Consider the following 16,829-nt stretch of genomic DNA (forward strand, 5'->3'; position numbering starts at 1 on the left):
ACTTAAGTTCACAGCCTCGAATTTGAAACAGTTGTGGCTGTGGTCGAAAACATGTTTTACAGAACAAGATCACAATTAAACCAAGTAACTACACTTCATCAGAGGGCCACGCAGGTCGGTCATACCAAAGAAGCTCGGAATGAGCTGAGGGTTGCACAGAGGTTGCTTTATTTGACATTGCAACGTCCGCGCTGCCAACGAAACCCACCCGGTAAAAGTAGCAAAACAGACAGAGACTTCTTTCGAATACGTCTGGAGAACAAATAACTTTTTATTACTTTAGCGTCCACTGAACACCAAATTTCACGCAACCTGCAACGGCGCGTGACAATGTCAACACGTCGTTGGAGTTGAGGTTTACTTGCACACCAAATAACCGGTTTCTAAATGGCTTGGCATCAATTCAAAGAAAATTGTTTGACAAAGTGTTATCACTCTACAATACAAAATGACACAGCAGTGACCCTGTGGCAACACAAAGGAGGGAAATCATATAAATTACGTAACTAGGTACTATAGTACTTGCGTTCCATAAAAAGAACGGGTGATGTACAGTTAATTACGAACATCTGAAACATATAAGCAGTATAAAAACAAGAACAAAAATCACTGAAGCAAAAAATCAAGGGAAAGACAGTCGGTAGGATGCCACGTTTCACGAAGATTTGCACTTCAGCGGAAGAATCCCTACGGCTTCCCGCTTTGGGCTAGGAAACTAGTGGGACATAATGGACCTCAATAGGGTATTTCGATCCATCCATGCATCCATCCATTCTTTCCACTGATTATATACCGGTGCTTGTCCTAGTAATGGTTATGACGCACTTGATGTGACCAGAGTCATTGTCACAGGTTATATATACAAATATATTTGCCTTTGACAAAGTTACTTATTGACAGTTGCAGAGTTATTGTTTTGTGTTCCTGCTATGTGTCATTGTTTATATAATCTTTTCTGCAATGACCTTTGCTGTGCTTTCTTGCAGTTGTTATTGTCATTCTCTTTTTGTTTTGCCCCTCCTGCTAGGACTCATCTAGGGTCTGCAGTATGCTGTAAATAAAATGAAAATATGCAGGTTCTATTTAGGCATCTTCAGAGATATACGAGTATTGTTCTAAACTGTGACTGCTGCGAGTGAAAGTGTGAACGTAAGTTTCCCATATGGTTTCCAGAAGAAGATGCAGTTAAACCGAAAATGAAAGCATGTCAACGCCACTTTAGAAACATCCGTTCCTCCCTCGGTAATGGCCAGCTAATCCCTTCAATCAGGTAAACGGATAAAAGGATGAGATATGACTTGGTTTTTCTGTGGGTATCAAAAAAAAATTAAGCTAGAAAAGCAAGAACTGCGGGAGTGATAAGGGCCAATCTACTTTTTCCGAGAAGAGAAACATTATAAACGTATTCAGAAGGTTATCCACGTACGCACGTTTTCTAATCTCCATCTGCGAGAGCGGAAGAAACGAAGGAAAGAGTGGTAGCCCTCGTGACAATCACTGCGCGATGCAAATGACTCTCTTCGGGTGTCACGGGGCTTTTCTTCTCTCTCTCGTCGCTTTAAATGCTGGCTGCGCGTCTGTTCGCCTCCCGACATCTAGCGTCTACGGAGGGAAGCGCGAAGTGTGTTCGATCAAAACTCGCGCTGAGAGATGGCAGCAGCCATTGCGAAGAGGCAGGATGCTGCAGCTCGCTTTCTGGCTGGCGGCCCCCACGGCCTTGCGAGGAATTGCCCGCAACTGCGTCGCCGGACGCCGTATATATCTCAGATGGTCAGCAGGCCTAGAAGAGAGACGAGTTGCAGGCACCAAGCCTCTATGCCGAAGGACCCAACGTGGGGCTAGCAGTCAAGAAAGTGCAGTGTGATGATGGCAAAATGCTTTCCACCGATCGCTAGCGGCATTACTGGCCCTTGAAGAACAATGTTTCAGAATTTGGTTGATGGAAAAGGCGCGAATGTGAGCATGAGGACGGAAAATCAAGTAACAGAACGTAGGGGAAAAAAAGGCGGAAATTGCGGACAATTTAAAGATAACCATCAGAGTGTACAGATCTCCCTTTTCCATCATTCTCTGCCCTTGCAGATTCCCGGTAATCTGACCAATTCACCCAGCCTTAAACCCTTGCAAATATATATGCCACAACCAGGTCCATGGTACCGAAAAAAAGAAAGAAGGAAAAAAAAATCATGAGCCATTCCCTTCTGTGAAGGTGGATGACCAGCGAAGCTCTTTAACATAGGAAACAAAGGTGATGCAGAATTTTGAACATAGGTAGGGACTCGTTTACCGCGATGTTTATATTCATTCGCGCGGACGACGGAACCGCCGCCCCGAGGAGCCGCAGGAAATTAGACACGCGTGACGTTTCGACGGGACCGCCACCAAGGGAGAGTAGAAAGGACAGGCGATGCCCAAGCGCCTGGAACGCCGACAACGAGAGGGTGGTGCAAACGTAGACACGGCCGACGCGGGTCAAACTGTAGTATCTGTTGTTATCAGCTTAGTATCTGACACGGGTTGTATTTGGACCCAAGATTAAACTTACTTTTGCAAGTTGGCGGAGTGCTTGAAGCCTGCTTCACCTCCGCGGCGAGTCGGCCCGGTATTGCTCTATCTTCAGGATCGACCCACGGCTTTTGGTCTACGGACATAGATCAGCTAGAAACTAGCCATGTACAGCTTCGCTGTAGAAGAATAAATAAAGAAGAGAGAGAGACAGAAATAAAAGAGGGGTAGAGGTGCTCACTGCACACTCAATTTTATTAGCGCACTAGCGATGCCGATTTACGTCAAACCAGCTGGAAGAGGTTAGGAAATAAGCCACACCTCTCCCCTCTACATCTGGCAGTGATTTTATGCTCATTTTTATGTTTCATGAAGTGAATCAACGTCACTAGGGAGTTTGAGGATCAGCTGAGACAGCGCCCTTCTGAAGCCTGACTCGCAGTGCTTGATGCTCCATAATTTCAAGCGTGTTCTGCGCATGAACATGCAAGTTACGTTCGCGAACACCTTCGAGTGAAAGTGGACATCTCAGTTAACTCAGACGACAACTCTGTCAAGCTTCTCCGTGCAGTAGCTCGTATGCGGCTGCTCCCCCCTTGCATTCAAGAAAAATAAAGTTGAATTGAATCAAACTGAATTGAGTATATGCAGGTATTTTTTTCAGTGGCGGAAGAAGAAAACAACCTAGAGACAAGCGAGAAACATAATCCAGTGATACAGTTGAAGAAATAGATGGATGTCGGTGTACTCTGCGCTAAAGAAAAGGAAAACAGGCAAGTTGAAAAGCAAGGAGAGCAAGGCTCGTGCGGCTAGCTGCACTGCATGCAATCGAAATAACTTTGAAGGATAAAACTTGAAGTAAATTAATTTTGTTGCAATAGGGATACTTAGCAGTATTTTATCATCGACGAAGAGAGAGAGAGCGAGACAACTGAATTGAGCCGAGTTCGACATCTTCTTAGACGCCGTCGATGGAAGTGGTTCCCTCTTCACCGGACCCATATCTTCCCTAGCCGCCTGGCCCCTGGAGATCAGGACGAGCTGATCTTCCAGGGCGGGACTGGTTAGCAAGGCCTCCCATCGCTCGGTAAGGGTGGATGAGGGATGGGATAGGGTAGTGGCGCAGGTAAGAGGTGGGGGGATTGCCTTCACGAAATCGCCTACTCCAATGACGTGTTGGAGCGTGCCTAACTGAGTCTTGCAGAAATTACATTCCTTCTCGTACCTTTCCGGGTACATCTTGTTTTGAAGGTAAGGGTGCGGAAAGGATCCTGCCTGTATCTGCCTGTAGATCGCTTGTCTGTGGAATACCCAGTGTTGGGGACATCGAAGTCGAAGTTCGAAAGCATTCGCCACGTAACTACAACGGACTAGAGCTTCGCGAAGTGGCTTAATTATTTCTGAAATGAGTTGTCCAGTTCCTCCAAGTTGAGCGGTGACACATCGGAAATATTGCCTCAGCGGCCACAGGCTTGGCGAAGCGATATTGAGATCTGTGACTACACATGACTGCAGCGAAGGAAAAAAAAAAAACTTCGGAGGAACTAATAGAGGCGCTTACAGTCTGAGATCAAGTCCACGAAGCTAAGTCGAGAAGAAGGCAAATAATGCTGATCCTCATAACAAAAACAAATGAGGTCAGTACAAAAGAATGTAGCGCAGTACTAGTATATGGAAGACTTTAAAACCGAGTAAACCCAGAAGAAGGGTAGCTGATGGGGCAAGGTGTTTAGAGAGAAGAGTTTTCGGCTTGCTACGCTTCACAGGTGTTGGAAAAACGGACGGGAGAAATGTGGGGCAATAAACTACAAAACATAGTACGGTATTCATATTACATGCGTCGACACAGGCCGGTAGATCGCAGGAAGCACACAAATGCTTACATGACCTTGTGTTTTGATGTATAGTTATCTGTTCCGAAAGAGGCCAGTCGTGCGACTGGTTTTGCATAGCGGAGAGTGATGTAGTTCCATGCAGCGCTAGACACAAGGTGGTTACTCCATGGCTAGACATAACACGTAGTACGAGGATGGAGAAGAAGAAGGTCTGCGAACTGGTCATTATGATGCATGATCCTCACCGCAATGCAGGGAGCGGGCATCGTACTTGCGTCCCAAATTTACCCGTGGTGTGGTAAAACCGAACGACACGTCATTTCACCCCCTTCTTATCAGCACACGTACGTTCATTTAGCATGATAAACGCGCTATCCAGCTAGAAGGCGTAAACATTTACGGCTCGTCGACGGTTTGTTGGGAAGCTGCTGTTGTAGGTATTTGTTCTGGTAGCTTAAAGGACGAATTCTCGTTGCAAAAACAACCTATGTACCATAACTTCAGTCTTCACTTTACCCCAACTTCACGAATAAATTATAAGTGGCCATACCATCTAAGAACCCTGAGAAGACCAGCACATACTGCACATCTCCTTGCAACAACAACCTATGAACAATAACTTCAGTCTTCACTTGAACTCAACTTCACGAATAAAGTATAACGGACCATACCATCTTAGAACCCGGTGACGATCAGCTCGAAGATACTGCACACGAAGAGGGCCTTTGGACCGTGCGTGTATGCGGCACAGACGGCCACCAAGTTGATATTGCGTTCTTGAAGTCGACAGGCCTAGGTAGCCGCTTGTGAATGGGTGACGAAATCTCTAATGCGTGCGTACAAGTCTTTAGCTGCGTCTTCTCTTGTCATTCTCACTGGGAGTGGGATGGTAGGCGTGCAGCCAGGCAAAGCTCTCTATAGTCTCCAGTAAGAGTCTCTCTATATCTCCATCTACTCGTTCTTGTTTTTTCTGTCTTCTCCTCTTCCCCAGCGTACAGTAACAGTCGGGATCAATTCATACTAACTGTGTTAGTTTTCCGACGCTGTCCCTTTCTCTCTATATCAGCCATTACAGCACCTAGAGAAAACTCACGCGCACAATGACCATGATCGTTGGGCGCAAGCCGCTCCGCAAATGTATGTATCTACTAGCTTTCACAGGCACTCTATACGTTTACCCACCTTCACGAATCCTGTGACTCAGCGCTGTTCGAAAGCCCGAAAGCGAGATCGCATGTCAGTAGGGCAGGTAAGGGGGTCATCACTCATTCTTTAATTTTTTTTTCATTCAGAACTACGCACTGCGTCGCATCACAGTACCGGTATATAGAGCGATTCACTGAGAGCTGCCACAACGATCGTACGACGGGATATGCAAGTTGGAGAACAATCAACAAGGTATGCTGCCACTGCACCACGTAGACAGACGCAGCAGCTTGTGGCCACGTAGTTTCGCTGAACATGTAAAAGCAGCCGCTTCTCTGTGGAGGCGTACAGTGTTTCTACGTAGTGTTACGTTTCGCCTACGACGCGCGGTATAGCCGGCGCGGATGCAACGGACGCCGGGGCTTCCTTCAAAGCGGCGCACATTTTGGCCCGTTCGGAGCTGCCGCAAAGCCTCCCCGCCAAGCGCGTCCAGGCGTGTTTCAGTGCCACGTGTCTTCGTGTGTGCGTGCGTGTGTGTGTGCCCACGCTTGTCAAAGCGCGGCAGCCGGGGAGAGGAGCTCCCCAAGTGTGAAGCGAGGAGGTCTGTCCGGCGCCCGGCCGGCGGATGCGTCACTACACTCGTCTCAACATGTCTCTCAGCTCGTCCGTGCTCCGCCGTCACGTGGTCTCATCCCGTGACCTCCCTTCTTGCCCGCGACGCCGAGAGTATAAGAGCAGCTGCCCCCGGACGCCAGGAGAGAGGCTCCGATTTCTTCTGTTGAGTAACGTGCACTCCCGTCTCTCCACTTCGGTCGACCTGACCGGCCGCTCTTTTGCGATGTTAGAATAAACAAGTTGTTCTGTTACCAGCCGACTCATGCTTTGCCGGGACCTTCGGATGCTTCCAGTTGTGCCCCAGGCCGCCAGGCCAACGCTACCCTTGGGGCTTGCGACCCATTTGCAATAACGGGCGTCAGCACTGAGATTCCAACAACTCGTGCCAGCGGTGCGATTTACAACAACTGGCTGGTAGCGGTGAGATCGCGACAACGGAGGCCAGCAGCGAAGAGATGCGGTTGACTGTATGCTGAGCAGCACAACGACCATCCGGGAGCAGTGCAACGAGCCCTGTGTGATGACTGGTTGCCTGCAGCGGAACGACTGCGCTGAATTCTTGGCTGCGAGGTTTGGTGAGTGCGGGACTTTCTTCTTCTGAGTTTTGCCAGGCTTTTGTTAGTGTTAGAAACAGAGCTGGTAATTGTGGTTGTCGTTGCTGCCGGGTTAGTTTGCGGCAAGACAATAGTAGGCAGTAGAGAAAGCAGCATTCAGAGCAGCCATGGATTTGAAGTCGTTGCGCAAACCGAAATTGCTGGAGCTTGCAAGAGAGTTGGGTCTGGATGTCTCAGACAAACTCAGAAAACCAGAACTGCTAAGGGCTATTCTTGAGTTAGAAGCTGAGGATGACGAGCTGTCGGAATGCCTTGAGACCATTGAGGAGAGGGAGACGGCAAAAAGACAGGAGCGCGAACTTCAAGAGCAAAAAGAGAAACAGGAGCGCGAACTTCAAGAACAGAAACAGGAGCGCGAACGAAAAGAACAAAAAGAAAAAGAAGAGCGCGACCGTCAACACGCTTTGGAAATGAAGCGTCTCGAGGTAGAGATGGAACGCGCTCGTAATGGAAGTCAGGCACACGGTGCAGGAGAACGAGTATCGTTCAAAATGACTGACCTGATGCGGCCGTTTAAGCTTGGAGAGGACATTGGTTTGTTCCTGGTTAACTTTGAGCGAACGTGCGAGAAGCAGGGGTTCTCTCGGGAAACGTGGCCACAGCGCTTGCTCACTTTGTTACCCGGCGAGGCGGCCGACGTAGTCGCTCGCTTGGAGAGAGAGGAGGCAGAGGATTTCGACAAAGTGAAATCGAGTCTGCTAAAAAAGTACAGGCTGTCAGCGGAGGCGTTCCGTCGGAAGTTTCGGGAAAATGAGAAAGGCAAAAGTGAGTCATATAGAGAGTTTGCGTACAGGCTTATGTCAAACATGCAGGAGTGGCTCAAAGAAGAGAAAGCGTTTGGTGACCACGAGAAAGTTCTGCAGTGTTTCGGGCTAGAACAGTTTTATAGTCGGTTACCTGAGAACGTGCGGTACTGGGTCTTGGATAGGCGAGACGTTAGTACGGTGGCTAGAGCCGCTGAGCTAGCCGAGGAGTTTGTGACGCGTCGGGCTCGCGGAGCTAAGGACGGTCAAAAGGGTGAATTTGGCTCCAAGTTTGAGAGGCCGAAGTTCACGCCCATGAGAGCAAAGGGGGACACACGTAGTGCGGATGCGAGTGAAAGCAGTCCGACCGAACGTAAGGAGACGGCGGCAACCGAAGCCGAACGCAGAAAGAGGTTCGAGACGAGGCAAGCGCGCGTTTGTTATACGTGCCAGAAGCCGGGTCACTTTTCGGCGCAGTGTCCAGAAACAAAAACAAAAGTCGTGTTTTTGTCATTATGCAGCACTGACGAGAACATGAAGCTTCTCGAGCCTTACATGCGAGACCTCCTCGTGAACGGGAAAGAGTGCCGAGTGCTTCGCGATTCCGCAGCTACAATGGATGTAGTTCACCCCTCATACGTAGAACCCGATATGTTCACGGGCGAGTGTGCATGGATCAAGCAAGCCGTGGAAGCTCATAGCGTGTGTCTGCCGGTAGCAAAAGTGCTTATTGAAGGACCTTTCGGAGCACTTGAGACGGAGGCCGCAGTGTCATCTATGCTGCCCCCCCAGTACCCGTACCTATTTTCGAACAGGTCCGATCACCTCCTGCGCGAGAAGGGGCTTTTGTTTGGTGAGGCTAGCGTTCAGGCCTTAACCAGATCGAAGGTTCGGGAACTCGCTGCAAAGGCGGTAGTTGCGGGGCCGACGTTGTCGAACGATGAGAAAGGGTCAGAGGCGCAGCAAGCTGATGTTCAGAGCACGTCCAAACTGAATAAAATTGAGCCTGTAGCGTTAAAGGCACCAGATACTGGAGAGGAAAATCCCGACACGGGAAAGTTAGAAGAGCTGTCTCCAGATTTGCTCATCGCGCCTACGTCAGACGGACTTAACAGGTTGCTAAAAGTCAGCCGGTCGGCTTTGATAGCCGAGCAAAAGAAGGATGGCAGCCTAGAAAACATACGCTGCATTATCAAGGAAGGTATCGCCAAGAAAAATGCTCGCTTTGTGGAAAGAGGTGGGGTCCTGTACCGGAAGTATCTAGACCGCAGGGGAGTGGAGTTCGATCAGCTGATCGTGCCTCAATGCTATCGTCAGGATCTGTTGCGCTTGTCGCATGGGGGTTCGTGGTCCGGACACCTAGGAGTTAAGAAAACTAAGGACCGTCTCTTGCAAGAGTACTATTGGCCAGGGTGTTTTCGGGACGCAGACCACTTTGTGAAGACATGCGACACCTGTCAGCGGGTGGGCAAGCCAGGGGACAAATCGAGGGCGCCGTTGAAGTTGGTACCTATCATTACGGAGCCTTTTAGACGGCTCGTTATTGATACAGTGGGACCTCTGCCGGTAACAGCCACAGGGTACCGACACATTTTGACTGTGATCTGCCCAGCGACAAAGTTCCCTGAAGCAGTGCCGCTTAAAGAACTCAGCTCAGTTGAGATAGTCAATGCACTACTGTCCATATTTGCGCGAGTTGGTTTTCCTGCGGAAATCCAGTCAGATCAGGGCACAGTGTTTACTAGCGCTTTGACGACAGCCTTTCTCGAAAGGTGCGGGGTAAAGCTGTTACACAGCTCAGTGCACCACCCCCAGTCGAATTCCGTTGAGAAGCTCCACTCCGTCATGAAGCGCGTGTTGAGAGCATTGTGTTTTGAACATCAAACTGACTGGGAGCTGTGTCTGCCTGGGGTGATGTTTGCATTACGGACCGCGCCGCATGCGGCTACGGGGTTTTCGCCAGCTGAGCTGGTGTACGGTCGCTCGCTGCGTTCTCCGCTTCGCATGCTTCGAGACGGATCACTGCCCTCTCCAATGGCTGTAGACCATCTCTTCCACAAATGACCGCCTCCTGCGCTGGAGCCTCGCTTTGCAACAATATTCCTTTGAGGTGCGTTACAAAAAGGGGAGTCTCAACGGCAACGCCGATGGCTTAAGTCGAAGCCCCTAACGTGGCAATCAGCCTCAAAATTGTTTGTTACTGATGTTTTTCTTCCTGAGGCAGGATTTTTAACATATTGCTTTTGTGTAGTGTTTCAAAGTGATGATGTGCTTTCTAGTGCAATTTTCCGATTTGTGGACGCGTTCTGAGTGCTGCTAGACTACTGTAAGGAACTAGGCAGTGGTATAAAAGGGGAAAGAGCCTGGCAGGGCTTAGTGAGGGTTGTGCCGTGCTTGCTGACTGAGCGGTTGAGTTTCGGCGTAGTTCTAACGCTTGCCGGGAACGAGAACAAAAATGTCAACTCTCCCGAAGTCACTTTGCAGTGTCCTGGGTGAACCTGAACGTGAGAACGAGGCCTTCTCTGTGCGCTGCGCTCAAGAAACGCCGAAGGACGCCCGACTTCGGTTATGATCATCATCGAGCGACATCCCTCCGGACAGCGGATGCAGTCCCCTGACCATCGGGATCTCCTTCCCCCGGCGGGGCGGTCTGTTACGTTTCGCCTACGACGCGCGGTATAGCCGGCGCGGATGCAACGGACGCCGGGGCTTCCTTCAAAGCGGCGGACATTTTGGCCCGTTCGGAGCTGCCGCAAAGCCTCCCCGCCAAGCGCGTCCAGGCGTGTTTCAGTGCCACGTGTCTTCGTGTGTGCGTGCGTGTGTGTGTGCCCACGCTTGTCAAAGCGCGGCAGCCGGGGAGAGGAGCTCCCCAAGTGTGAAGCGAGGAGGTCTGTCCGGCGCCCGGCCGGCGGATGCGTCACTACACTCGTCTCAACATGTCTCTCAGCTCGTCCGTGCTCCGCCGTCACATGGTCTCATCCCGTGACCTTCCTTCTTGCCCGCGACGCCGAGAGTATAAGAGCAGCTGCCCCCGGACGCCAGGAGAGAGGCTCCGATTTCTTCTGTTGAGTAACGTGCACTCCCGTCTCTCCACTTCGGTCGACCTGACCGGCCGCTCTTTTGCGATGTTAGAATAAACAAGTTGTTCTGTTACCAGTCGACTCATGCTTTGCCGGGACCTTCGGATGCTTCCAGTTGTGCCCCAGGCCGCCAGGCCAACGCTACCCTTGGGGCTTGCGACCCATTTGCAATAACGGGCGTCAGCACTGAGATTCCAACAACTCGTGCCAGCGGTGCGATTTACAACAGTAGGCTCCGTCTATACGGGAGCACATACGAAAGCACAGCGGCATCCAGTGCGCTCTCAGTGGTCTTGTTTGCCACGAAGGCACTACAGGCTTCATTGCACCGAAATTCATGACAAGATGTGACAAGTCTGGTGGTAATAGCCACAAACATCTTAATTCAAAACACGTCAAATAAAGCGGTTAGAGGATGTGTGCAACGTACCTACTTATTTATACTAACATACTACACATTGCATAAAAAACGAGTAACGTTGCAGGACATCGTGCATAAGAAGGATACAGACGAAGCGCTGACCAACCGTTGTTATATAACGCAGACACACATCAACCATACACAGCTGTGTGAAGGGTAAGTTACATAGGGCAAGAAAGAAAGACGTACGATATTGAAAATAAAGTTCACTCAATCAGCGCTGTCACCAATGTGCAACAAGCGCGATTTCTTTGGTAAGAAGAGATATCGACGGCACACTCGCACACGTGTCCCCTATTCCGCCGATGCAGTAAGCCTCGTATATCTCATTAAATTATGGGGTTTAACGTGCCAAAACCCCTTTCTCATTATGAGTCACGCCGTAGTGGAGGACTCCGGAAATTTCGACCACTTGGGGTCCTTTAACGTGCACCTAAATCTAGGTACATGGGTGTTTTCGCATTTCGTCCCCATCGAAATGGGACCGCCGCGGCCGGGATTCGACCCAACGACCTCGTGCTCAGCAGCACAACACCCTAGCCACTGAGCAACCACGGCGGGTCCTCGTATATCTCATGCACACGCTGGTCACGATAACGCCTCAGTACTTTGCACAGAGAGCAACACCTCGAGAGCAACGACCGTTTCTTTATTGCAAATCGTCCCAATCGGACTAACCTGCACTTTAACAAATTACATCCCCAGAGTCATTACTGCGGGAGTTGTTGGCCAAATAGGTGAGTAGCCCAAATAGTTGAGTAGCCCAAAGAGTGAGTAGTAAAAAAGAAGGAACCAGCAGAAATCCCGAAGGAATGGTTCGCAATATGATCAAATAAAGTGCTGTTTTTTTCCCCTGCTAGTTGTTGTGACAGGTTCATTGTAGGACCTCATGCAACAAACATGTCCTTATTGTTTACACTATAAGTGCAGAGAGAAACCTTCGTAATAAACGAGAAATATTTAATTCACTGACGCTGTAAATGAATATCTCTCAAGTTAAACAAACAAAAAGAAACCTGAGCAGCTGTAACTAACATGAAGACTTTCTCAAAAGAAGAAGACAAAACAAAAGAAAGAAAGATAAACAAATTCGTTCAGGTGAGTTTAAACGCAGCATGCGTTTCCATGCAGGGGATGAATGCTGGCGATCAAATGCTAGTGATGAATTGCAACAAATGATTGAGGGCTTTAGCCGAGAAAGTGTAATAGTAGGGTTGAAGATTAATATGCAGAAGAGAAAGGTAATGTTCAATAGCCTGGCGAGAGAACAAAATTCATGACTGGCGGTGGGCCTCTACTAGAATCCGTGCAACAGTACGTTTATCTAGGACCAATGCCTAACGCTTAGCGCTTGACTATACAGATTTTTTAGGCGTAGTCACTTTGTGTGGATCTCTGTCAGTTTTGCTGACTCGTTGGCATTGATTGTAACATTTTTACTGTGCACTATATATGTAACCCTAGCGTTGTTTTGGGGGACATAATACAGACCTGTATGTATGTATGTATGTATGTATGTATGTATGTATGTATGTATGTATGTATGTATGTATGTATGTATGTATGTATGTATGTATGTATGTATGTATGTATGTATGTATGTATGTATGTATGTATGTATGTATGTATGTGTGTGTGTATGTATGTATGTATGTATGTATGTATGTATGTATGTATGTATGTATGTATGTAATCACTCATTGGGAACCTCATCATAGGAAGCAAACTTACACAAGAATAAAAATAGGTTGGAGCGCATATACCGCAGACATTACCAAATCATATACCTGGAGCTTACCGCTATCCTTAAACATAAGTGTGCATTCGGCGCATTATACTGATGCTAACATATGGGGCAGAAACTTGGGGGTTGAGAGGAAGCTTGGCAAGAAGTTAAAGCTCACTCAAGGAGCGTTGGAACGAAAAAGGTAAAGACAGTTCCACGCACTGAATGCTGTCAAAACAGTGAAGCTGGGGGCCGTTTTCTGAAGTTCGAACTCATATTTAGCGAAATTTTCATGAAAGTCTTTTGTTTCGTCGTCGTTTTGCTAGATTCGAGTTTCGGTTCCGGATTGTGCACACTCTTCAGTTGCGTGAGGTTGGGATCAAACCATAACATATCATACACCTTGCAGCTGTGGCCACACTCGTGGTCGAGTGTGGCCAGTCAGTCTCTTGAACCGTCTATCGGCACCCTACGTCGGAGGAATCTCTCTGTGTCGACGTCTCTGATCGGCCTGCTACTCCATTGTGGATTAGCCTGCCTCTGCTGGCGCTTGGCTTGGATTGCCTGCTTTTAAATGTGGGGCTTGGCTTGCCTCTCGAAGCTCGGAATTCGCGCGACGTCGGTGCTGCCGCTCTCGTGCGAGCTCCGGCACTTATTGTGCACTTCTTCATCATCTGTATATTACCATCATCGTGTGTGTGCCCTTCACCTTCATCGCGCGTGAACGTGGAAAAAGGTTAAAGGGCAAAAAGTGAAAGAAGTGGAAGAGAATGGCAAGCAGAAAGATAGAGTAGTAATGGGTTCGGAGCTCCCGAACCTTCCCCCCCCCCCCCCCCCCCTGCGTGATACGACACAACGGACGGCGAAGGGTCGACTTTTTTAACAGCCCCACTGTTAAAAAAAATCACTGTATCACGCGAAAGGCGAAGCATACAGCTGTATGAAGTAAGGGTAGTCGTTTTATCAGCTGCATAAGCTGCTGTGAACATTCGTTTACTAACTGAATTAACAAGCACATTGGCACGCACGTACAAACATGAACCCATCTCACTCGAAGACCGCGGGCATTCGCTGTCAGAACGCTGTCGTGAAGAAAGAAGGGCAGCAGCGGCGAGCGAATTCCACTTCGCGTTGCCTCTCGCTTCAACGCGAACTAGGCTCGCGAGAACACAACGTATGCGGAGCCATCAGTTAACTCAGGTCGGCCAGCCTTCGAACCCAGCGCAGGTTGCCTCCAAGGTAGCACGTGCACGGCCGCGCTCAGCCACCACAGCTGGAGTTGAAGAGATGTGCACCAACCGGCCCCTTCCCTCTAGGGCACGTGCATATCCCCGCCCCTTGCGTTCGTGAGAGGACACCGCCGCATCAAGCCACCATCCTACTCGGCTCACCCTCGCAAGCTTTAACTCGGACGTACAGCATACGACGCGAGGTTGCGACGTTGTCGCACTTGGACTTTTCGGGGAACATCACGGCGAAGGCGACATTGACGACGGCGGAAATTCGCCTGGAGTGTCCATAAAATTTCTATTGCAATATAATGTTAGAATTAACGTTTAAGAGGCACTAAAGTGAAAAATAATTTATTCTGCATCAGTAAATTACCGTTCTACAACACCAGAAACACCATTCTTACAACGATAAGACCTTTGGTAAGCCAGAAAAAGCGCAAGAACGAAATACGGGTGGCGACGCCTGCTTAAGTTCCTGCACCTGGTGGCTGTGACGTCTTGGATTTTGATGGCGTCTTCTAGGGCCTACTAATTATATATAACTGTACAGATTCACTACATTGTGTTCTAAAGGAACCAAATATTAAACATGGCAAGTTTCGGGAACGTTTACTCAGCCAACGTGGCCCAAATGCAAACATACTTTGGAATCCCTGCCGTCACGCTGACGTACCGGCGCTGGGGTTTCGGCGCGAAATTCAAATACTGATACTTGGACCTTCATTTTCTCATCTAATAATCAAACTATATATTTTTTAAATGACTGCCTGCAGGGTTCTCAAACAATGCTTCATTAGTCTAAACTGATTTATTGTTTCGCTTTAGTGTCCCTTTAAGAGTCAGGAAGACAGCAGTGTGAATTGGAGAGGGAACGGGCTAGCCGGTATTCTAGTTCACATTAAGAGGAAAAATTGGAGCTGAGCAGGCTATACAATGCGTAGGGCAGACAACCGATGTTCTATTATAGAGTTAGATATTTTACGCCAAGATAAGGGAAGCACAGACGAGGACGGCATAAACTTAGGCGGTGTGATGAAATGAGGAAATTCGGCACAAATTGGTATCATCTAGCACAAGACAGGGGTAACAGCAGAATAATGAGAGAACCCTTCGTCCTGCAGTAGATTTAAAGATTGACTGATGGTGATGATGTTTGTGTACTGCAATCGAACGGCAGTTCCACACCACTTCTAATGTAATATGCTGGTGCTATTTGCATTTCACTGAAGAATCTGAGCCGGTATAATCTAACAGTCCCTCAATTTCGCTCGATTTTATTCTTTACTTATAACCCTCCACTCACGGCCTTGCCGATACTGGTGATAACGCCCATGAAGGACAGCTCAGACCATTAACAAAGGCCGAAAATGAGGAGGATTGGAATAGAATAGCTGTACAATTCCAGTGTACATAGGGTTACTGTTGGCGTGTAACACCCCGGGCAAAAAGGATGCTCAAAGACCATGCCTAGCCGAAACGGAGGATGGATTCCTAATTTACTGTGGTTGTCTGGAGTGGTTACCGGTCTGGCAGGCACCCCGCAGTGATGACAGGCCATTTTGTGTGTGTGGGACCAAGGGGAGAACTTTTCACGAACTGTCCAACTCTAGAGGAGAACGCATTCCGCGAACCAGACAGGACCCCCGGGTTGCCGCCAGCAGAGGCACGCTCGTGAAAACGTCACCTGGGATAATGGATCAGCCGCCCATCCCCGACCGGGCCCGCAGGTCGTCGCCAGCGGAGGCAAGCTTGGGAAAACATCGCCCAGGAAAGTGGGAGCAGCCGAAAAGCAACGAGGGGGACTCAGTGCATGTCACGTGACGTTGTGTGCAAGATCCCGCCTACGATTTTAGTTGGCCTATTTAAGGGGCCCCACAATGTACTTTTTTTCATTCCATTCATTCATCGTTGTCTGCCCCGGTCGCTTCGATCGCCTCAGTGATCTCCGGCTTTCTCTTTGATTCGGTAATTTGGAGGCCCAACTCTCTGGCCAAGCTAAACAATTCCGGCTTCTTTAGTACCTTCAAGTTTATAGCTGCCCTTAGTGCTGCTAACTCTTCACTCTGTAACAACCTCGACGTACTCAAAACTATCGTCAACGATTAAAGAAAAATCACTGCTCTGTACTTCCCCAAAAATACGCAAACCCAAGTGATATCTTAGTGAAGAAAAGCCGTGCACTCACCATATGCAGTCATGAATCCTGACACCTTCCTTCCGAACGTTGTCACCAGGACGAAGAGGAGACGATCTCGTAGATGTCGTCCAAAGTTGGGGTCTCCAGGGTAGCGTGTCCCACCGCTGCTACCAGTTGTTGCGACGCCTGTTTCTCGCACCTCGTCTCGTCCCTACCTGGTCGCCATAGTCGCCATAGTCTATTAGATGCCTGCACCCCGCCGATGCCACGCTACCCAATAGTAACGCCGGTTGAGGTTAGAGAAACGGCGTCGCAACCATAGGCAGGAGGGTCGGATGTTTGTAATAATCGGTAAACTGCATTGTAGGTAGCCAAAGAAAAGTGATTCATGCAGCTGCAACAGTGATCTCTCTGATGGGTGCCACTTCATGTCTGCTATATATTTAAGCATTTGTATTAAGCTGCTTAATTTGGACTTGAGCATCGACACTTGATTAGACCATATATCCGAAGAATATGCTGCTTCCATACATATATTTTCTGATGGGTCAGTGTCAACAACCACTTCAACCACGGCATTATTAATACCGAATATGAAGATCAGTAAGCGCTTCCATCTTGACCATCAAACTAAATTAACAGCCACAGAGATTGTCGCCATTCGGGAGGCAATTCGTTATATGTCGATAGAGCCGCATAGGATTTGAACTATATTTTGCGAATACAATCCGGCACTTCAAGTCATCAATTCTGCACTTAGACGAGGACCTTACTA

The 16,829-nt window shown here is 48.7% G+C and overlaps 1 pseudogene; it reads left to right on the forward strand.

Annotated features, from left to right (window-relative positions):
* Nucleotides 1-2,456: 2,456 nt before the first annotated feature.
* On the forward strand, nucleotides 2,457-2,636 carry LOC126521001 (U2 spliceosomal RNA; annotated as a pseudogene).
* Nucleotides 2,637-16,829: the final 14,193 nt, after the last annotated feature.

This window comes from Dermacentor andersoni, chromosome 3 (genome assembly GCF_023375885.2).
Source record: "Dermacentor andersoni chromosome 3, qqDerAnde1_hic_scaffold, whole genome shotgun sequence".
NCBI lineage: Eukaryota > Metazoa > Arthropoda > Arachnida > Ixodida > Ixodidae > Dermacentor > Dermacentor andersoni.